Source organism: Pocillopora damicornis, chromosome 7 (genome assembly GCF_964200805.1).
Source record: "Pocillopora damicornis chromosome 7, jaPocDami1.2, whole genome shotgun sequence".
Lineage (NCBI taxonomy): Eukaryota > Metazoa > Cnidaria > Anthozoa > Scleractinia > Pocilloporidae > Pocillopora > Pocillopora damicornis.
This window is the reverse complement of record NC_142676.1, coordinates 18,410,131-18,434,117: the sequence shown is the minus strand read 5'-3', so window position 1 is coordinate 18,434,117 and position 23,987 is coordinate 18,410,131. Positions and strand designations below refer to the sequence as shown.

General features: G+C 39.8%; 3 long non-coding RNA genes across 3 annotated transcripts; all 3 read right to left on the bottom strand.

Moving 5' to 3' along the window:
- Positions 1 to 1,158: 1,158 nt before the first annotated feature.
- On the bottom strand, positions 1,159 to 3,261 carry LOC149042988 (uncharacterized). The gene is made up of 2 exons (XR_016188263.1): positions 1,783 to 3,261; positions 1,159 to 1,730 (listed from the first exon to the last, which is right to left on the bottom strand). It is a non-coding gene; the product is annotated as an uncharacterized LOC149042988 (long non-coding RNA).
- A 4,015-nt stretch (positions 3,262 to 7,276) lies between these two features.
- Positions 7,277 to 9,116, bottom strand: LOC149042987 (uncharacterized). Its single transcript, XR_016188261.1, has 2 exons — positions 7,922 to 9,116; positions 7,277 to 7,788 (listed from the first exon to the last, which is right to left on the bottom strand). It is a non-coding gene; the product is annotated as an uncharacterized LOC149042987 (long non-coding RNA).
- A 503-nt stretch (positions 9,117 to 9,619) lies between these two features.
- Positions 9,620 to 12,488, bottom strand: LOC149042986 (uncharacterized). The gene is made up of 2 exons (XR_016188264.1): positions 10,244 to 12,488; positions 9,620 to 10,191 (listed from the first exon to the last, which is right to left on the bottom strand). It is a non-coding gene; the product is annotated as an uncharacterized LOC149042986 (long non-coding RNA).
- Between the last annotated feature and the right edge of the window lie 11,499 nt (positions 12,489 to 23,987).

Sequence of the window (23,987 nt, the reverse complement as noted above, 5' to 3'; positions counted from 1 at the left end):
GGGATAACACGCGTGATCAGTATGTGAACACCTCATTGGATCACAGTTAGTTGTCATGGTGTTGAGGGCCCAATGACCTCTGGGTACTATTGCGCAATTTTTCCATTTTGTGGCGGAGGAAAAAAACAAACTAGACCCTGTGAGCAGGGTAACTGGGATACCTGGATGGTACTGGATCCTTGGAATCAAGCGTAGTGATACTACGGGTGTCGGATTAGTATACTGAAATAGTGCGCTCAAGTCTGGCCAAGGGTATACACCTATTTCAAAACATAGGCATGCTATGCGTGCAAGAGTTCCTTTTTTGAAGGGTGGGTGGATTACTTGAAACATTGTGAGTGATGTCTACATTCTTACAAAAGGAGAGAAGAATATTTATGTGGGAAAGAACGAAAATGTCGAATTACCTCACTCACAGGTATTTTGTGGTAGATTATGTGTGTTTTGCAATAAATGTAACCAAAAATAAACTGTATTGGTGCCACGGATACCTGTTAGTACAAAATGCAGACAGCAGACCGGATACAAAATATAGACTGCAGACTGCAGAGTGGGTACAAAATGCAGACTAAGAATCTGAAGAGTTTTTACGTCTGGTATATAATAACATGCCATCTTACAGCTTACCGAGCGTCACGCAATCGCTTTTCTGCAATCCGCCTTCACGATTATTTGCACTATTGTGGAATATTCCTGGCCCATTTCTTGATGAAAATCGATCGCAATATAATTTCAAGCCTTTAATACAGTCTTCTTACTTTGCGCGCGAGTTGGTTGGTGTGATGTCTGTACAGATTTTATCAACGTAATAAAAGTAGATGACGTGAACAACAGTGATGGTAAAGCAAGCTTAAAACGGCAGAAATCGCCAGAAAATACAACGGATACACAGGGTATGAGTAAGTTTTATTGATTTTATGAGAAAAATGTTCATATTTCGAAATATGTATCGTTGTAAATCGACCATACTTCGTTCCCTGTACTATTCCTTATAACGTGCAGTTCCTCTCGTAACTTAACACCGAGTCACACAGCGCGTGACGCGTTCATGAATAAATCGTTGGCTTTTACTCGAGACGTGAGCTTGGGCCACTTGTGACAAGACAATTGCGTAAACAATATTTAACATAACAACATTATACACAAAAAAACGCTGGGTTTTGGATCACGTATTTATTAAAAAAGAATATCCATACAACTACAATGAAAACAAACATAAGATTCACCTTTCTGATCGTGAAATTAATACCATTCGTACTGTTATCGTAGCTACGTTCCTTGCCATCAAGTGAATCCAACATGTCGTCTTTCTTCACAAGCAGTTTGCATCCCATATAGTTATGTTCTTCAGTCTCGCGGTAGTAGCGTTGTTCAATAGATTGCATAGAGTATATGCAGTTTGGTTTCAGATTTCAGATTTTGCTGTTTACAACAAGTGAACGTTTTTCAACTAAGACATTGGCATACTTAGCATACAAGGCATTCAAGGCCATCATGGCTTTCAAGCGTTCGCGACTCAATCCGTTCCAAAATTACCGCTCAATAACATCTTTCAGTGTGGATTAGCCGCGATTAATACGACTTGTATATGCGTCTGTAAGTATTTTGCGCGTTTGCGCTATAATGCTCCAGGAGATCGCAATCCAAATACGTTGAAATGCAAAACAACTGACTAAAGAGTTTCATGAGCAAAATCTCGTGTTTGTCATGTGACCCGGCCCTGTCTGTGCCTGACAACGTCAATCATCATCAAGATAACACGCGTGATCAGCATGTGAACACCTCATTGGATCACAGTTAGTTGTCATGGTGTCGAGGGATAACACGCGTGATCAGTATGTGAACACCTCATTGGATCACAGTTAGTTGTCATGGTGTTGAGGGCCCAATGACCTCTGGGTACTATTGCGCAATTTTTCCATTTTGTGGCGGAGGAAAAAAAAAAAAAAAACGACAAAAAAACAAAGGCATTTTATGACTGGGCTACCACAGGTATCCCAGTAAAAACTAGACCCTGTGAGCAGGGTAACTGGGATACCTGGATGGCACTGGATCCTTGGAATCAAGTGTAGTGATACTACGGGTGTCGGATTAGTATACTGAAATAGTGAGCTCAAGTCTGGCTAAGGGCATACACCTATTTTAAAACATAGGCATGATATGCATGCAAGAGTTATTTTTTGTAGGGTGGGTGGATTACTTGTGGTCTACATTCTTACAAAAGGAAAGAAGAGTATTAACGTGGAAAAGAACGAAAATGTCGAATTACCTCACACACAGGTATTTTGTGGTAGATTATGTGTGTTGTGCGAATAAATGTAACCAAAAGTAAACTGTATTGGTGCCACAGATACCTGTTAGTACAAAATGTAGACAGCAGACCGGATACAAAATATAGACTGGAGACTGCAGAGTGGGTACAAAATGCAGACTGAGAATCTGAAGAGTTTTTACGTCTGGTAAATAATAACATGTCATCTTACAGCTTACCGAGCGTCACGCAATCGCTTTTCTTCGATCAGCCTTCACGATTATTTGCACTATTGTGGAAAATTCCTGGCCCATTTCTTGATGAAAATCGATCGTAATATAATTTCAAGCCTTCAATATACTCTTCTTATTTTGTGCGCGAGTTGGTTTGTGTGATGTCTGTACAGATTTTACCAACGTAATAAAAGTAGATGATGTGAATAACAGTGATGGTAAAGCAAGCTTAAAACGGCAGAAATCACCAGAAACTACAACGGATACACAGTTCGCGACTCAATCCGGTCCAAAATTACCGCTCAATAACATCTTTTAGTGTGGACTGGCCGCGAACAATACGACTTGTGTATGCGTCTGTAAGTATTTCGAGCGTTTGCGCTATAACGCTTCAGGTGATCGTAATCCAAACACGTTGAAATACGAAACGACCGACAAAAGAAAATCTCGTGCTCGTCATGTGACCCGGATCTGTCCATGCATGACAACGTCAATCATCATAAAGATAACACGTGATCAGCATGTGAACATCTTCACCCTCATTGGATCACAGTTAGTTGTCATGGTGTTGAGGGCCCAATGAACTCTGGGTACTATTGCGCAATTTTTCCATTTTGTGGCGGAGGAAAAAAAAAAAAAAAAAAAGACAAAAAAACAAAGGCATTTTATGACTGGGCTACCACAGGTATCCCAGTAAAAAACGACAAAAAAACAAAGGCATTTTATGACTGGGCTACCACAGGTATCCCAGTAACTAGACCCTATGAGCAGGGTAACTGGGATACCTGGATGGTACTGGATCCGTGGAATCAAGTGTAGTGATACTACGCGTGTCAGACTAGTATACTGAAATAGTGAGCTCAAGTCTGGCCAAGGGCATACACCTGTCTCAAAACATAGGCATGCTATGCATGCAAGAGTTATTTTTTTCTAGGGTGGGTGGATTACTTGAAACATTGTAAGTGGTCTACATTCTTACAAAAGGAAAGAAGATTATTAACGCGGGAAAGAATGAAAATGTCGAATTACCTCACACAGGTATTTTGTGGTAGATTATGTGTGTTGTGCGAATAAAAGTAACCAAAAATAAACTGTATTTGTGCCACGGATACCTGTTAGTACAAAATGTAGACAGCAGACTGCAGACCGGATACAAAATATAGACTGCAGAGTGGGTACAAAATGCAGACTGAGAATCTGAAGAGTTTTTACGTCTGGTATATGATAACATGTCATCTTACAGCTTACCGAGCGTCACGCGATCGCTTTTCCGCGATCAGCCTTCACGATTATTTGCACTATTGTGGAAAATTCCTGGGCCATTTCTTGATGAAAATCGATCGTAATATAATTTCAAGCCTTCAACATAGTCTTCTTACTTTGCGCGCGAGTTGGTTGGTGTGAGTCTGTACAGATTTTACCAATGTAATAAAAGTAGATGACGTGAATAATAGTGATGGTAAAGCAAGCTTAAAACGGCAACAATCGCCAGAAACTACAACGGATACACAGGGTATGAGTAAGTTTTATTGATTTTTCGAGAAAAATCTTCATATTTCGAGATATTTATCGTTGTAAATTGACCATATTTCGTTCCCTATACTATTCCTTATAACGTGTTCAAATTTTCAACGGTTCCTAGAATAACTTACTCCGAGTCACGTACCCACAACGCGTGACGCGTTCGTGAATTAATCGTTGGCTCTTTCTCGAAACGTGACCTTGGGTCGCCTATGACAAGATAATTGCGTAAACAATACTTGACATAATAACATTATACACAAAAAACACGGGATTTTGGATCATGTATTTATTAAAAAAGAATATCCATACAACTACAATGAAAACAAACATAAGATTCACCTTTCAGATCGTGAAATCAAAACCATTCGCACTGTTATCGTAGCTACGTTCCCTGGCATCAAGTGAATCCAACATGGCGTCTTTCTTCACTAGCAGTTTGCATCCATTTGAATTTTGTTCTTCAGTCTCACGGTAGTAGTGTTGTTCAATAGATTGCATAGAGTATATGCAGTTTGGTTTCAGATTTCAAATTTTGCTTTTTACAACGAGTTTACGTTTTCAACTAAAACATTGGCATACTTGGCATACAAGACATACAAGGCATTCAATGCTTTCATGGCTTTCAAGCGTTCGCGATTCTGTCCGATCCAAAATTACCGCTCAATAACATCTTTTTGTGTGGATTGGCCGCGAACAATACGACTTGTGTATGCGTCTAAAAGTATTTTGAGCGTTTGGCCCATAATGCTCCAGATGATCGTAATCCAATTACGTTGAAATACAAAACGACTGACAAAATAGTTTTATGGGCAAAAATCTCGTGTTCGTCATGTGACCCGGCCCTGTCCGTGCATGACAACGTCAATCATCATCAAGATAGCACGCGTGATCAGCATGTGAACACCTCATTGGATCACAGTTAGTTGTCATGGTGCTGAGGGCCCAATGACCTCTAGGTACTATTGCGCAATTTTTCCATTTTGTGGCGGAGGAAAAAAAAAAAACTAGAGCCTGTGAGCAGGGTAACTGGGATACCTGGATGGTACTGGATCCTTGGAATCAAGTGTAGTGATACTACGGGTGTCGGACTAGTATACTGAAATAGTGCGCTCAAGTCTGGCCAAGGGCATACACCTATTTCAAAACATGGGCATGCTATGCGTGCAAGAGTTCCTTTTTTGTAGGGTGGGTGGATTACTTGAAACATTGTGAGTGATGTCTACATTCTTACAAAAGGAGAGAAGAATATTAATGTGGGAAAGAACGAAAATGTCGCATTACCTCACTCACAGGTATTTTGTGGTAGATTATGTGTGTTTTGCGAATAAATGTAACAAAAAATAAACTGTATTGGTGCCACGGATAACTGTTAGTAAAAAATGCAGACAGCAGACTGCAGACCGGATACAAAATATAGACTGCAGACTGCAAAGTGGGTACAAAATGCAGACTAAGAATCTGAAGAGTTTTTACGTCTGGTATATAATAACATGTCATCTTACAGCTTACCGAGCGTCACGCAATCGCTTTTCTGCAATCCGCCTTCACGATTATTTGCACTATTGTGGAATATTCCTGGCCCATTTCTTGATGAAAATCGATCGCAATATTATTTCAAGCCTTCAATATAGTCTTCTTACTTTGCGCGCGAGTTGGTTGGTGTGATGTCTCTACAGATTTTATCAACGTAATAAAAGTAGATGATGTGAACAACAGTGATGGTAAAGCAAGCTTAAAACGGCAGAAATCGCCAGAAAATACAACGGATACACAGGGTATGAGTAAGTTTTATTGATTTTATGAGAAAAATGTTCATATTTCGAAATATGTATCATTGTAAATCGACCATACTTCGTTCCCTGTACTATTCCTTATAACGTGCAGTTCCTCTCGTAACTTAACACCGAGTCACACAGCGCGTGACGCGTTCATGAATTAATCGTTGGCTTTTACTCGAGACGTAAGCTTGGGCCACTTGTGACAAGACAATTGCGTAAACAATATTTAACATAACAACATTATACACAAAAAAACACTGGGTTTTGGATCACGTATTTATTAAAAAAGAATATCCATACAACTACAATGAAAACAAACGTAAGATTCACCTTTCTGATCGTGAAATTAATACCATTCGTACTGTTATCGTAGCTACGTTCCTTGCCATCAAGTGAATCCAACATGTCGTCTTTCTTCACAAGCAGTTTGCATCCCATATAGTTATGTTCTTCAGTCTCGCGGTAGTAGCGTTGTTCAATAGATTGCATAGAGTATATGCAGTTTGGTTTCAGATTTCAGATTTTGCTTTTTACAACAAGTGAACGTTTTTCAACTAAGACATTGGCATACTTAGCATACAAGGCATTCAAGGCCATCATGGCTTTCAAGCGTTCGCGACTCAATCCGTTCCAAAATTACCGCTCAATAACATCTTTCAGTGTGGATTAGCCGCGATTAATACGACTTGTATATGCGTCTGTAAGTATTTTGCGCGTTTGCGCTATAATGCTCCAGGAGATCGCAATCCAAATACGTTGAAATGCAAAACAACTGACTAAAGAGTTTGATGAGCAAAATCTCGTGTTCGTCATGTGACCCGGCCCTGTCTGTGCATGACAACGTCAATCATCATCAAAATAACACGCGTGATCGGCATGTGAACACCTCATTCGATCACAGTTAGTTGTCATGGTGTCGAGGGATAACACGCGTGATCAGTATGTGAACACCTCATTGGATCACAGTTAGTTGTCATGGTGTTGAGGGCCCAATGACCTCTGGGTACTATTGCGCAATTTTTCCATTTTGTGGCGGAGGAAAAAAAAAAAAACTAGAGCCTGTGAGCAGGGTAACTGGGATACCTGGATGGTACTGGATCCTTGGAATCAAGTGTAGTGATACTACGGGTATCGGACTAGTATACTGAAATAGTGCGCTCGAGTCTGGCCAAGGGCATACACCTGTCTCAAAACATAGGCATGGTATGCATGCAAGAGTTACTTTTTTGTAGGGTGGCTGGATTACTTGAAACATTGTGAGTGATGTCTACATTCTTACAAAAGGAAAGAAGATTATTAATGTGGGAAAGAACGAAAATGTCGAATTACCTCACTCACAGGTATTTTGTGGTAGATAATGTGTGTTTTGCGAATAAATGTAACCAAAAATAAACTGTATTTGTGCCACGGATACCTGTTAGTACAAAATGCAGACCGGATACAAAATATAGACTGCAGACTGCATACAAAATGCAGACTAAGACTCTGAAGAGTTTTTACGTCTAATATATAATAACATGTCATCTTGCAGCTTACCGAGCGTCACGCAATCGCTTTTCTGCGATCCGCCTTCACGATTATTTGCACTATTGTGAGATATTCCTGACCTATTTCTTGATGAAAATCGATCGCAATATTACTTCAAGCCTTCAATATAGTCTTCTTACTTTGCGCGCGAGTTGGTTGTTGTGATGTCTGTACAGATTTTACCAACGTAATAAAAGTAGATGACGTGAATAATAGTGATGGTAAAGCAAGCTTAAAACGGCAGAAATCGCCAGAAAATACAACGGATACACAGGGTATGAGTAAGTTTTATTGATTTTACGAGAAAAATGTTCATATTTCGAAATATTTATGGTTGTAAATCAACCATATTTCGTTCCCTGTACAATTCCTTATAACGTGCAGTTCCTCTCGTAACTTAACACCGAGTCACACAACGCGTGACGTGTTCATGAATTAATCGTTGGCTTTTTCTCGAGACGTGACCTTGGGCTGCCTGTGACAAAACAATTGCGTAAACAATATTTAACATCATAACATTATACACAAAAAAACACAGGGTTTTGGATCACGTATTTATTAAAAAAGAATATCCATACAACTACAATGAAAACAAACATAAGATTCACCTTTCTGATCGTGAAATTAATACCATTCGCACTGTTATCGTAGCTACGTTCCCTGGCATCAAGTGAATCCAGCATGACGTCTTTCTTCACTAGCAGTTTGCATCCATTTGAATTTTGTTCTTCAGTCTCACGGTAGTAGTGTTGTTCAATAGATTGCATAGAGTATATGCAGTTTAGTTTCAGATTTCAGATTTTGCTTTTTACAACGAGTTTACGTTTTTAACTAAGACATTGGCATACTTGGCATTCAAGACATACAAGGCATTCAATGCTTTCATGGCTTTCAAGCGTTCGCGATTCTGTCCGATCCAAAATTACCGCTCAATAACATCTTTTTGTGTGGATTAGCCGCGAACAATACGACTTGCGTATGCGTCTAAAAGTATTTTGAGCGTTTGCCCCATAATGCTCCAGATGATCGTAATCCAATTACGTTGAAATACAAAACGACTGACAAAATAGTTTTATGAGCAAAAATCTCGTGTTCGTCATGTGACCCGGCCCTGTCCGTGCATGACAACGTCAATCATCATCTAGATAACACGCGTGATCAGCATGTGAACACCTCATTGGCTCACAGTTAGTTGTCATGGTGTTGAGGGCCCAATGACCTCTGGGTACTATTGCGCAATTTTTCCATTTTGTGGCGGAGGAAAAAAACAAAAAAAAACTAGACCCTGTGAGCAGGGTAACTGGGATACCTGGATGGTACTGGATCCTTGGAATCAAGCGTAGTGATACTACGGGTGTCGGATTAGTATACTGAAATAGTGCGCTCAAGTCTGGCCAAGGGTATACACCTATTTCAAAACATAGGCATGCTATGCGTGCAAGAGTTCCTTTTTTGAAGGGTGGGTGGATTACTTGAAACATTGTGAGTGATGTCTACATTCTTACAAAAGGAGAGAAGAATATTTATGTGGGAAAGAACGAAAATGTCGAATTACCTCACTCACAGGTATTTTGTGGTAGATTATGTGTGTTTTGCAATAAATGTAACCAAAAATAAACTGTATTGGTGCCACGGATACCTGTTAGTACAAAATGCAGACAGCAGACCGGATACAAAATATAGACTGCAGACTGCAGAGTGGGTACAAAATGCAGACTAAGAATCTGAAGAGTTTTTACGTCTGGTATATAATAACATGCCATCTTACAGCTTACCGAGCGTCACGCAATCGCTTTTCTGCAATCCGCCTTCACGATTATTTGCACTATTGTGGAATATTCCTGGCCCATTTCTTGATGAAAATCGATCGCAATATAATTTCAAGCCTTTAATACAGTCTTCTTACTTTGCGCGCGAGTTGGTTGGTGTGATGTCTGTACAGATTTTATCAACGTAATAAAAGTAGATGACGTGAACAACAGTGATGGTAAAGCAAGCTTAAAACGGCAGAAATCGCCAGAAAATACAACGGATACACAGGGTATGAGTAAGTTTTATTGATTTTATGAGAAAAATGTTCATATTTCGAAATATGTATCGTTGTAAATCGACCATACTTCGTTCCCTGTACTATTCCTTATAACGTGCAGTTCCTCTCGTAACTTAACACCGAGTCACACAGCGCGTGACGCGTTCATGAATAAATCGTTGGCTTTTACTCGAGACGTGAGCTTGGGCCACTTGTGACAAGACAATTGCGTAAACAATATTTAACATAACAACATTATACACAAAAAAACGCTGGGTTTTGGATCACGTATTTATTAAAAAAGAATATCCATACAACTACAATGAAAACAAACATAAGATTCACCTTTCTGATCGTGAAATTAATACCATTCGTACTGTTATCGTAGCTACGTTCCTTGCCATCAAGTGAATCCAACATGTCGTCTTTCTTCACAAGCAGTTTGCATCCCATATAGTTATGTTCTTCAGTCTCGCGGTAGTAGCGTTGTTCAATAGATTGCATAGAGTATATGCAGTTTGGTTTCAGATTTCAGATTTTGCTGTTTACAACAAGTGAACGTTTTTCAACTAAGACATTGGCATACTTAGCATACAAGGCATTCAAGGCCATCATGGCTTTCAAGCGTTCGCGACTCAATCCGTTCCAAAATTACCGCTCAATAACATCTTTCAGTGTGGATTAGCCGCGATTAATACGACTTGTATATGCGTCTGTAAGTATTTTGCGCGTTTGCGCTATAATGCTCCAGGAGATCGCAATCCAAATACGTTGAAATGCAAAACAACTGACTAAAGAGTTTCATGAGCAAAATCTCGTGTTTGTCATGTGACCCGGCCCTGTCTGTGCCTGACAACGTCAATCATCATCAAGATAACACGCGTGATCAGCATGTGAACACCTCATTGGATCACAGTTAGTTGTCATGGTGTCGAGGGATAACACGCGTGATCAGTATGTGAACACCTCATTGGATCACAGTTAGTTGTCATGGTGTTGAGGGCCCAATGACCTCTGGGTACTATTGCGCAATTTTTCCATTTTGTGGCGGAGGAAAAAAAAAAAAAAAACGACAAAAAAACAAAGGCATTTTATGACTGGGCTACCACAGGTATCCCAGTAACTAGACCCTGTGAGCAGGGTGACTGGGATACCTGGATGGTACTGGATCCGTGGAATCAAGCGTAGTGATACTACGCGTGTCGGACTACTGTACTGAAATAGTGAGCTCAAGTCTTGCCAAGGGCATACACCTGTCTCAAAACATAGGCATGCTATGCATGCAAGAGTTATTTTTCTAGGGTGGGTGGATTACTTGAAACATTGTAAGTGGTCTACATTCTTACGAAAGGAAAGAAGATTATTAACGCGGGAAAGAATGAAAATGTCGAATTACCTCACACACAGGTATTTTGTGGTAGATTATGTGTTGTGCGAATAAATGTAACCAAAAATAAACTGTATTTGTGCCACGGATACCTGTTAGTACAAAATGTAGACAGCAGACTGCAGACCGGATACAAAATATAGACTGCAGAGTGGGTACAAAATGCAGACTGAGAATCTGAAGAGTTTTTACGTCTGATAAATAATAACATGTCATCTTACAGCTTACCGAGCGTCACGCAATCGCTTTTCCGCGATCAGCCTTCACGATTATTTGCACTATTGTGGAAAATTACTAGCCCATTTCTTGATGAAAATCGATCGTAATATAATTTCAAGCCTTCAACATAGTCTTCTTACTTTGCGCGCGAGTTGGTTGGTGTGATGTCTGTACAGATTTTACCAATGTAATAAAAGTAGATGACGTGAATAATAGTGATGGTAAAGCAAGCTTAAAACGGCAACAATCGCCAGAAACTACAACGGATACACAGGTTATGAGTAAGTTTTATTGATTTTTCGAGAAAAATCTTCATATTTCGAAATATTTATCGTTGTAAATCGACCATATTTCGTTCCCTATACTATTCCTTATAACGTGTTCAAATTTTCAACGGTTCCTAGAATAACTTACTCCGAGTCACACAACGCGTGACGCGTTCGTGAATTAATCGTTGGCTCTTTCTCGAAACGTGACCTTGGGTCGCCTGTGACAAGACAATTGCGTAAACAATACTTGACATAATAACATTATACACAACAAACACGGGATTTTGGATCATGTATTTATTAAAAAAGAATATCCATACAACTACAATGAAAACAAACATAAGATTCACCTTTCTGATCGTGAAATTAATACCATTCACACTGTTATCGTAGCTACGTTCCCTGGCATCAAGTGAATCTGACATGGCGTCTTTCTTCACTAGCAGTTTGCATCCATTTGAGTTTTGTTCTTCAGTCTCACGGTGGTAGTGTTGTTCAATAGATTGCATAGAGTATATGCAGTTTGGTTTCAGATTTCAGATTTTGCTTTTTACAACGAGTTTACGTTTTCAACTAAGACATTGGCATACTTAGCATACAAGACATACAAGGCATTCAATGCTTTCATGGCTTTCAAGCGTTCGCGATTCTGTCCGATCCAAAATTACCGCTCAATAACATCTTTTTGTGTGGATTGGCCGCGAACAATACGACTTGTGTGTGCGTCTATAAGTATTTTGAGCGTTTGCCCCATAATGCTCCAGATGATCGTAATCTAACTACGTTGAAATACAAAACGATTGACAAAATAGTTTTATGGGCAAAAATCTCGTGTTCGTCATGTGACCCGGCCCTGTCCGTGCATGACAACGTCAATCATCATCAAGATAGCACGCGTGATCAGCATGTGAACACCTCATTGGATCACAGTTAGTTGTCATGGTGCTGAGGTGCTGAGGCCCAATGACCTCTGGGTACTATTGCGCAATTTTTCCATTTTGTGGCGGAGGAAAAAAAAAAAAAAAACTAGACCCTGTGAGCAGGGTAACTGGGATACCTGGATGGTACTGGATCCTTGGAATCAAGTGTAGTGATACTACGGGTGTCGGATTAGTATACTGAAATAGTGAGCTCAAGTCTGGCTAAGGGCATACACCTATTTTAAAACATAGGCATGATATGCATGCAAGAGTTATTTTTTGTAGGGTGGGTGGATTACTTGTGGTCTACATTCTTACAAAAGGAAAGAAGAGTATTAACGTGGAAAAGAACGAAAATTTCGAATTACGTCACACACACAGGTATTCTGTGGTAGATTATGTGTGTTGTGCGAATAAATGTAACCAAAAGTAAACTGTATTGGTGCCACAGATACCTGTTAGTACAAAATGCAGACAGCAGACCGGATACAAAATATAGACTGGAGACTGCAGAGTGGGTACAAAATGCAGACTGAGAATCTGAAGAGTTTTTACGTCTGGTAAATAATAACATGTCATCTTACAGCTTACCGAGCGTCACGCAATCGCTTTTCCTCGATCAGCCTTCACGATTATTTGCACTATTGTGGAAAATTCCTGGCCCATTTCTTGATGAAAATCGATCGTAATATAATTTCAAGCCTTCAATATACTCTTCTTATTTTGTGCGCGAGTTGGTTTGTGTGATGTCTGTACAGATTTTACCAACGTAATAAAAGTAGATGATGTGAATAACAGTGATGGTAAAGCAAGCTTAAAACGGCAGAAATCACCAGAAACTACAACGGATACACAGTTCGCGACTCAATCCGGTCCAAAATTACCGCTCAATAACATCTTTTAGTATGGACTGACCGCGAACAATACGACTTGTGTATGCGTCTGTAAGTATTTCGAGCGTTTGCGCTATAACGCTTCAGGTGATCGTAATCCAAACACGTTGAAATACAAAACGACCGACAAAAGAAAATCTCGTGCTCGTCATGTGATCCGGACCTGTCCATGCATGACAACGTCAATCATCATCAAGATAACACGTGATCAGCATGTGAACATCTTCACCCTCATTGGATCACAGTTAGTTGTCATGGTGTTGAGGGCCCAATGAACTCTGGGTACTATTGCGCAATTTTTCCATTTTGTGGCGGAGGAAAAAAAAAAAAAAAACTAGACCCTGTGAGCAGGGTAACTGGGATACCTGGATGGTACTGGATCCTTGGAATCAAGTGTAGTGATACTACGGGTGTCGGACTAGTATACTGAAATAGTGAGCTCAAGTCTGGCTAAGGGCATACACCTATTTCAAAACATAAGCATGCTATGCATGCAAGAGTTATTTTTTGTAGGGTGGGTGGATTACTTGTGGTCTACATTCTTACAAAAGGAGAGAAGAGTATTAACGTGGAAAAGAACGAAAATGTCAAATTACCTCACACACAGGTATTTTGTGGTAGATTATGTGTGCTGTGCGAATAAATGTAACCAAAAATAAACTGTATTGGTGCCACAGATACCTATTAGTACAAAATGCAGACAGCAGATCGGATACAAAATATAGACTGCAGACTGCAGAGTGGGTACAAAATGCAGACTGAGAATCTGAAGAGTTTATACGTCTGGTAAATAATAACATGTCATCTTACAGCTTACCGAGCGTCACGCAATCGCTTTTCCTCGATCAGTCCTCACGATTATTTGCACTATTGTGGAAAATTCCTGGCCCATTTCTTGATGAAAATCGATCGTAATATAATTTCAAGCCTTCAATATAGTCTTCATACTTTGTGCGCGAGTTGGTTGGTGTGATGTCTGTACAGATTTTACCAACGTAATAAAAGTAGATGATGTGAATAACAGTGATGGTAAAGCAAGCTTAAAACGGCAGAAATCACCAGAAACTACAACGGATACACAGTTCGCGACTCAATCCGGTCCAAAATTACCGCTCAATAACATCTTTTAGTGTGGTTGGCCGCGAACAATACGACTTGTGTATGCGTCCGTAAGTATTTCGTGCGTTTGTGCTATAATGCTGTAGGTGATCATAATCCAAACACGTAGAAATATAAAACGACCGACAAAAGAGTTTCTAAGCAAAAATCTCGTGCTCGTCATGTGACCCGAACCTGTCCGTGCATGACAACGTCAATCATCATCAAGATAAAACGTGATCAGCATGTGAACACCTTCACCCTCATTGGATCACAGTTTAGTTGTCATGGTGTTGAGGGCCCAATGACCACTGGGTACTATTGCGCAATTTTTCCATTTTGTGGCGGAGGAAAAAAAAAAAACTAGAGCCTGTGAGCAGGGTAACTGGGATACCTGGATGGTACTGGATCCTTGGAATCAAGTGTAGTGATACTACGGGTGTCGGACTAGTATACTGAAATAGTGCGCTCAAGTCTGGCCAAGGGCATACACCTATTTCAAAACATAGGCATGCTATGCATGCAAGAGTTACTTTTTTTTAGGGTGGGTGGATTACTTGAAACATTGTGAGTGATGTCTACATTCTTACAAAAAGGAGAGAAGAATATTAATGTGGGAAAGAACGAAACTGTCGAATTACCTCACTCACAGGTATTTTGAGGTAGATTATGTGTGTTTTGCGAATAAATGTAACCAAAAATAAACTGTATTGGTGCCACGGATACCTGTTAGTACAAAATGCAGACTGCAGACTGGATACAAAATATAGACTGCAGACTGCAGAGTGGGTACAAAATGCAGACTGAGAATCTGAAGAGTTTTTACGTCTGGTATATAATAACATGTCATCTTACAGCTTACCGAGCGTCACGCAATCGCTTTTCTGCAATCCGCCTTCCCGATTATTTGCACTATTGTGGAATATTCCTGGCCCATTTCTTGATGAAAATCGATCGCAATATTATTTCAAGCCTTCAATATAGTCTTCTTACTTTGCACGCGAGTTGGTTGGTGTGATGTCTGTACAGATTTTACCAATGTAATAAAGGTAGATGACGTGAATAACAGTGATGGTAAAGCAAGCTTAAAACGGCAGAAATCGCCAGAAAATACAACGGATACACAGGGCATGAGTAAGTTTTATTGATTTTACGAGAAAAATGTTCATATTTCGAAATATTTATCGTTGTAAATCGACCATATTTCGTTCCCTATACTATTCCTTATAACGTGTTCAAATCTCCAACAGTTCCTCTCGTAACTTAACACCGAGTCACACAACGCGTGACGCGTTCATGAATTAATCGTTGGCTCTTTCTCGAGACGTGACCTTGGGTCGCCTGTGACAAGACAATTGCGTAAACAATACTTAACATAATAACATTATACACAAAAAACACGGGATTTTGGATCATGTATTTATTAAAAAAGAATATCCATACAACTACAATGAAAACAAAGATAAGATTCACCTTTCTGATCGTGAAATTAATACCATTCGCACTGTTATCGTAGCTACGTTCCCTGGCATTAAGTGAATCTAACATGACATGTTTCTTCACTAGCAGTTTGCATTCATTTGAATTTTGTTCTTCAGTCTCACGGTAGTAGTGTTGTTCAATAGATTGCATAGAGTATATGCAGTTTGGTTTCAGATTTCAGATTTTGCTTTTTACAACGAGTTTACGTTTTCAACTAAGACATTGGCATACTTGGCATACAAGACACACAAGGCATTCAATGCTTTCATGGCTTTCAAGCGTTCGCGATTCTGTCCGATCCAAAATTACCGCTCAATAACATCTTTTTGTGTGGATTGGCCGCGAACAATACGAATTGCGTATGCGTCTATAAGTATTTTGAGCGTTTGTCCCATAATGCTCCAGATGATCGTAATCCAATTACGTTGAAATACAAAACGACTGACAAAATAGTTTTATGGGCAAAAATCTCGTGTTCGTCATGTGACCCGGCCCTGTCCGTGCATGACAACGTCAATCATCATCAAGATAGCACGCGTGATCAGCATGTGAACACCTCATTGGATCACAGTTAGTTGTCATGGTGTTGAGGGCCCAATGACCTCTGGGTACTATTGCGCAATTTTTCCATTTTGTGGCGGAGGAAAAAAAAAAAAAAAAAAAAAAAAAGACGACAAAAAAACGAAGGCATTTTATGACTGGGCTACCACAGGTATCCCAGTAAAAACTAGACCCTGTGAGCAGGGTAACTGGGATACCTGGATGGTACTGGATCCTTGGAATCAAGTGTAGTGATACTACGGGTGTCGGATTAGTATACTGAAATAGTGAGCTCAAGTCTGGCTAAGGGCATACACCTATTTCAAAACTTAGGCATGCTATGCATGCAAGAGTTATTTTTTGTAGGGTGGGTGGATTACTTGTGGTCTAAATTCTTACAAAAGGAAAGAAGAGTATTAACGTGGAAAAGAACGAAAATGTCGAATTACCTCACATACAGGTATTTTGTGGTAGATTATGTGTTTTGTGCGAATAAATGTAACCAAAAATAAACTGTATTGGTGCCACAGATACCTGTTAGTACAAAATGCAGTCAGCAGACCGGATACAAAATATAGACTGGAGACTGCAGAGTGGGTACAAAATGCAGACTGAGAATCTGAAGAGTTTTTACGTCTGGTAAATAATAACATGTCATCTTACAGCTTACCGAGCGTCACGCAATCGCTTTTCCTCGATCAGCCTTCACGATTACTTGCACTATTGTGGAAAATTCCTGGCCTATTTCTTGATGAAAATCGATCGTAATATAATTTCAAGCCTTCAATATACTCTTCTTACTTTGTGTGCGAGTTGGTTTGTGTGATGTCTGTACAGATTTTATCAACGTAACAAAAGTAGATGATGTGAATAACAGTGATGGTAAAGCAAGCTTAAAACGGCAGAAATCACCAGAAACTACAACGGATACACAGTTCGCGACTCAGTCCGGTCCAAAATTACCGCTCAATAACATTTTTTAGTGTGGATTGGCCGCGAACAATACGACTTGTGTATGCGTCTGTAAGTATTTCGAGCGTTTGCGCTATAATGCTTCAGGTGATCTTAATCAGAACACGTTGAAATACAAAACGACCGACAAAAGAGTTTTCTAAGCAAAAATCTCGTGTTCGTCATGTGACCCGGACCTGTCCGTGCATGACAACGTCAATCATCATCACGATAACACGTGATCAGCATGTGAACACCTTCACCCTCATTGGATCACAGTTAGTTGTCATGGTGTTGAGGGCCCAATGACCACTGGGTACTATTGCGCAATTTTTCCATTTTGTGGCGGAGGAAAAAAAAAAAAAAAACTAGACCCTGTGAGCAGGGTAACTGGGATACCTGGATGGTATCGGATCCTTGGAATCAAGTGTAGTGATACTGGTGTCGGACAAGTATTCTGAAATAGTGCGCTCAAGTCTGGCCAAGGGCATACACCTATTTCAAAACATAGGCATGCTATGCGTGCAAGAGTTCCTTTTTTGTAGGGTGGGTGGATTACTTGAAACATTGTGAGTGATGTCTACATTCTTACAAAAGGAGAGAAGAATATCAATGTGACAAAGAACGAAAATGTCGAATTACCTCACTCACAGGTATTTTGTGGTAGATTATGTGTGTTTTGCGAATAAATGTAACCAAAAATAAACTGTATTGGTGCCACGGATACCTGTTACTACAAAATGCAGACAGCAGACTGCAGACCTGATACAAAATATAGACTGCAGACTGCAGAGTGGGTACAAAATGCAGACTAAGAATATGAAGAGTTTTACGTCTGGTACATAATAACATGTCATCTTACAGCTTACCGAGCGTCACGCAATCGCTTTTCTGCAATCCGCCTTCACGATTACTTGCATTATTGTGGAATATTCCTGGCCCATTTCTTGATGAAAATCGATCGCAATATTATTTCAAACCTTCAATATAGTCTTCTTACTTTGCGTGCGAGTTGGTTGGTGTGATGTCTGTACAGATTTTATCAACGTAATAAAAGTAGATGATGTGAACAACAGTGATGGTAAAGCAAGCTTAAAACGGCAGAAATCGCCAGAAAATACAACGGATACACAGAGTATGAGTAAGTTTTATTGATTTTACGAGAAAAATGTTCATATTTCGAAATATGTATCGTTGTAAATCGACCATACTTCGTTCCCTGTACTATTCCTTATAACGTGCAGTTTCTCTCGTAACTTAAGACCGAGTCACATAACGCGTGACGCGTTCATGAATTAATCTTTGGCTTTTTCTCGAGACGTGAGCTTGGGCCGCTTGTGACAAGACAATTGCGTAAACAATATTTAACATAACAACATTATACACAAAAAAACGCAGGGTTTTGGATCACGTATTTATTAAAAAAGAATATCCATACAACTACAAAAAAAACAAAAGTAAGATTCACCTTTCTGATCGTGAAATTAATACCATTCGTACTGTTATCGTAGCTACGTTTCTTGCCATCAAGTGAATCCAACATGTCGTCTTTCTTCACAAGCAGCTTGCATCCCTTATAGCTATGTTCTTCAGTCTCACGGTAGTAGCGTTGTTCAATAGATTACATAGAGTATATGCAGTTTGGTTTCAGATTTCAGATTTTGCTTTTTACAACAAGTGAACATTTTTCAACTAAGACATTGGCATACTTAGCATACAAGGCATTCAAGGCTTTCATGGCTTTCAAGCGTTCGCGACTCAATCCGTTCCAAAATTACCGCTCAATAACATCTTTCAGTGTGGATTAGCCGCGATTAATACGACTTGTATATGCGTCTGTAAGTATTTTGCGCGTTTGCACTATAATGTTCCAGGAGATCGCAATCCAAATACGTTGAAATACAAAACAACTGACCTAAGAGTTTTATAAGCAAAATCTCGTGTTTGTCATGTGACCCGGCCCTGTCTGTGCATGACAACGTCAATCATCATCAAGATAACACGCGTGATCAGCATGTGAACACCTCATTGGATCACAGTTAGTTGTCATGGAGTTGAGGGATAACACGCGTGATCAGTATGTGAACACCTCATTGGATCACAGTTAGTTGTCATGGTATTGAGGGTCCAATGACCTCTGGGTACTATTGCGCAATTTTTCCATTTTGTGGCGGAGGAAAAAAAAAAAAAAACTAGACCCTGTGAGCAGGGTAACTGGGATACCTGGATGGTACTGGATCCTTCGAATCAAGTGTAGTGATACTACGGGTGTCGGATTAGTATACTGAAATAGTGAGCTCAAGTCTGGCTAAGGGCATACACCTATTTTAAAACATAGGCATGATATGCATGCAAGAGTTATTTTTTGTAGGGTGGGTGGATTACTTGTGGTCTACATTCTTACATAAGGAAAGAAGGGTATTAAAGTGGAAAAGAACGAAAATGTCGAATTACCTCACACACAGGTATTTTGTGGTAGATTATGTGTTGTGCGAATAAATGTAACCAAAAGTAAACTGTATTGGTGCCACAGATACCTGTTAGTACAAAATGCAGACAGCAGACCGGATACAAAATATAGACTGGAGACTGCAGAGTGGGTACAAAATGCAGACTGAGAATCTGAAGAGTTTTTACGTCTGGTAAATAATAACATGTCATCTTACAGCTTACAGAGCGTCACGCAATCGCTTTTCCTCGATCAGCCTTCACGATTATTTGCACTATTGTGGAAAGTTCCTGGCCCATTTCTTGATGAAAATCGATCGTAATATAATTTCAAGCCTTCAATATACTCTTCTTATTTTGTGCGCGAGTTGGTTTGTGTGATGTCTGTACAGATTTTACCAACGTAATAAAAGTAGATGATGTGAATAACAGTGATGGTAAAGCAAGCTTAAAACGGCAGAAATCACCAGAAACTACAACGGATACACAGTTTGCGACTCAATCCGGTCCAAAATTACCGCTCAATAAGATCTTTTAGTGTGGACTGGCCGCGAACAATACGACTTGTGTATGCGTCTGTAAGTATTTCGAGCGTTTGCGCTATAATGCTTCAGGTGATCATAATCCAAACACGTTGAAATACGAAACGACCGACAAAAGAAAATCTCGTGCTCGTCATGTGACCCGGACCTGTCCATGCATGACAACGTCAATCATCATCAAGATAACACGTGATCAGCATGTGAACATCTTCACCCTCATTGGATCACAGTTAGTTGTCATGGTGTTGAGGGCCCAATGAACTCTGGGTACTATTGCGCAATTTTTCCATTTTGTGGCGGAGGAAAAAAAAAAAAAAAAACTAGACCCTGTGAGCAGGGTAACTGGGATACCTAGATGGTACTGGATCCTTGGAATCAAGTGTAGTGATACTACGGGTGTCGGACTAGTATACTGAAATAGTGCACTCAAGTCTGGCCAAGGGCATACACCTATTTCAAAACATAGGCATGCTATGCGTGCAAGAGTTCCTTTTTTGTAGGGTGGGTGGATTACTTGAAACATTGTGGGTGATGTCTACATTCTTACAAAAGGAGAGAAGAATATTATTGTGGGAAAGAACGAAAATGTCGAATTACCTATCTCACAGGTATTTTGTGGTAGATTATGTGTGTTTTGCGAATAAATGTAACCAAAATTTAACTGTATTGGCGCCACGGATACCTGTTAGTAAAAAATGCACACAGCAGACTGCAGACCGGATACAAAATATAGACTGCAGACTGCAGAGTGGGTACAAAATGCAGACTAAGAATCTGAAGAGTTTTTACGTCTGGTATATAATAACATGTCATCTTACAGCTTATCGAGCGTCACGCAATCGCTTTTCTGCAATCCGCCTTCACGATTATTTGCACTATTGTGGAATATTCCTGGCCCATTTCATGATGAAAATCGATCGCAATATTATTTCAAGCCTTCAATATAGTCTTCTTACTTTGCGCGCGAGTTGGTTGGTGTGATGTCTGTACAGATTTTATCAACGTAATAAAAGTAGATGATGTGAACAACAGCGATTGTAAAGCAAGCTTAAAACGGTAGAAATCGCCAGAAAATACAACGGATACACAGGGTATGAGTAAGTTTTATTGATTTTACGAGAAAAATGTTCATATTTCGAAATATGTATCGTTGTAAATCGACCATAATTCGTTCCCTGTACTATTCCTTATAACGTGCAGTTCCTCTCGTAACTTAACACCGAGTCACACAACGCGTGTTGAATTAATCGTTGGCTTTTTCTCGAGACGTGAGCTTGGGCCGCTTGTGACAAGACAATTGCGTAAACAATATTTAACATAACAACGTTATACACAAAAAAACACAGGGTTTTGGATCACGTATTTATTAAAAAAGAATATCCATACAACTACAATGAAAACAAACATAAGATTCACCTTTCTGATCGTGAAATTAATATCATTCGTACTGTTATCGTAGCTACGTTCCTTGCCATCAAGTGAATCCAACATGTCGTCTTTCTTCACAAGCAGTTTGCATCCCATATAGTTATGTTCTTCAGTCTCACGGTAGTAGCGTTGTTCAATAGATTGCATAGAGTATACGCAGTTTGGTTTCAGATTTCAGATTTTGCTTCTTACAACAAGTGAACGTTTTTCAACTAAGACATTGGCATACTTAGCATACAAGACATTCAAGGCATTCAAGGCTTTCATGGCTTTCAAGCGTTCGCGACTCAATCCGTTCCAAAATTACCGCTCAATAACATCTTTCAGTGTGGATTAGCCGCGATTAATACCACTTGTATATGCGTCTGTAAGTATTTTGCGCGTTTGCGCTACAATGCTCCAGGAGATCGCAATCCAAATACGTTGAAATGCAATACAACTGACCAAAGAGTTTCATGAGCAAAATCTCGTGTTCGTCATGTGACCCGGCCCTGTCTGTGCATGACAACGTCAATCATCATCAGGATAACACGCGTGATCAGCATGTGAACACCTCATTGGATCACAGTTAGTTGTCATGGTGTCGAGGGATAACACGCGTGATCAGTATGTGAACACCTCATTGGATCACAGTTAGTTGTCATGGTGTTGAGGGCCCAATGACCTCTGGGTACTATTGCGCAATTTTTCCATTTTGTGGCGGAGGAAAAAAACAAAAAAAAAAAAAAAAAAGACGACAAAAAAACAAAGGCATTTTATGACTGGGCTACCACAGGTATCCCAGTAAAAAGACAAACTAGACCCTGTAAGCAGGGTAACTGGGATACCTGGATGGTACTGGATCCTTGGGATCAAGTGTAGTGATACTACTGGTGTCGGACTAGTCTACTGAAATAGTGCGCTCAAGTCTGGCCAAGGGCATACACCTATTTCAAAACATAGGCATGCTATGCGTGCAAGAGTTCCTTTTTGTAGGGTGGGTGGATTACTTGAAACATTGTGAGTGATGTCTACATTCTTACAAAAGGAGAGAAGAATATTAATGTGGGAAAGAACGAAAATGTCGAATTACCTCACGCACAGGTATTTTGTGGGAGATTATGTGTATTTTGCGAATAAATGTAACCAAAAATAAACTGTATTGGTGCCACGGATACCTGTTAGTACAAAATGCAGACAGCGTACTGCAGACCGGATACAAAATATAGACTGCAGACTGCAGAGTGGGTACAAAATGCAGACTAAGAATCTGAAGAGTTTTTACGTCTGGTATATAATAACATGTCATCTTACAGCTTATCGAGCGTCACGCAATCGCTTTTCTGCAATCCGCCTTCACGATTATTTGCACTATTGTGGAATATTCCTGGCCCATTTCTTGATGAAAATCGATTGCAATATTATTTCAAGCCTTCAATATAGTCTTCTTACTTTGCGCGCGAGTTGGTTGGTGTGATGTCTGTACAGATTTTATCAACGTAATAAAAGTCGATGATGTGAACTACAGTGATGGTAAAGCAAGCTTAAAACGGCAGAAATCGCCAGAAAATACAACGGATACACAGGGTATGAGTAAGTTTTATTGATTTTACGAGAAAAATGTTCATATTTCGAAATATGTATCGTTGTAAATCGACCATACTTCGTTCCCTGTACTATTCCTTATAACGTGCAGTTCCTCTCGTAACTTAACACGAGTCACACAACGCGTGACGCGTTCATGAATTAATCGCTGGCTTTTTCTCGAGACGTGAGCTTGGGCCGCTTGTGACAAGACAAATGCGTAAACAATATTTAACATAACAACATTATACACAAAAAAACACAGGGTTTTGGATCACGTATTTATTAAAAAAGAATATCCATACAACTACAATGAAAACAAACATAAGATTCACCTTTCTGATCGTGAAATTAATACCATTCGTACTGTTATCGTAGCTACGTTCCTTGCCATCAAGTGAATCCAACATGTCGTCTTTCTTCACAAGCAGTTTGCATCCCATATAGTTATGTTCTTCAGTCTCACGGTAGTAGCGTTGTTCAATAGATTGCATAGAGTATACGCAGTTTGGTTTCAGATTTCAGATTTTGCTTTTTACATCAAGTGAACGTTTTTCAACTAAGACATTGGCATACTTAGCATACAAGGCATTCAAGGCTTTCATGGCTTTCAAGCGTTCGCGACTCAATCCGTTCCAAAATTACCGCTCAATAACATCTTTCAGTGTGGATTAGCCGCGATTAATACGACTTGTATATGCGTCTGTAAGTATTTTGCGCGTTTGCGCTATAATGCTCCAGGAGATCGCAATCCAAATACGTTGAAATGCAAAACAACTGACCAAAGAGTTTCATGAGCAAAATCTCGTGTTCGTCATGTGACCCGGCCCTGTCTGTGCATGACAACGTCAATCATCATCAAGATAACACGCGTGATCAGCATGTGAACACCTCATTGGATCACA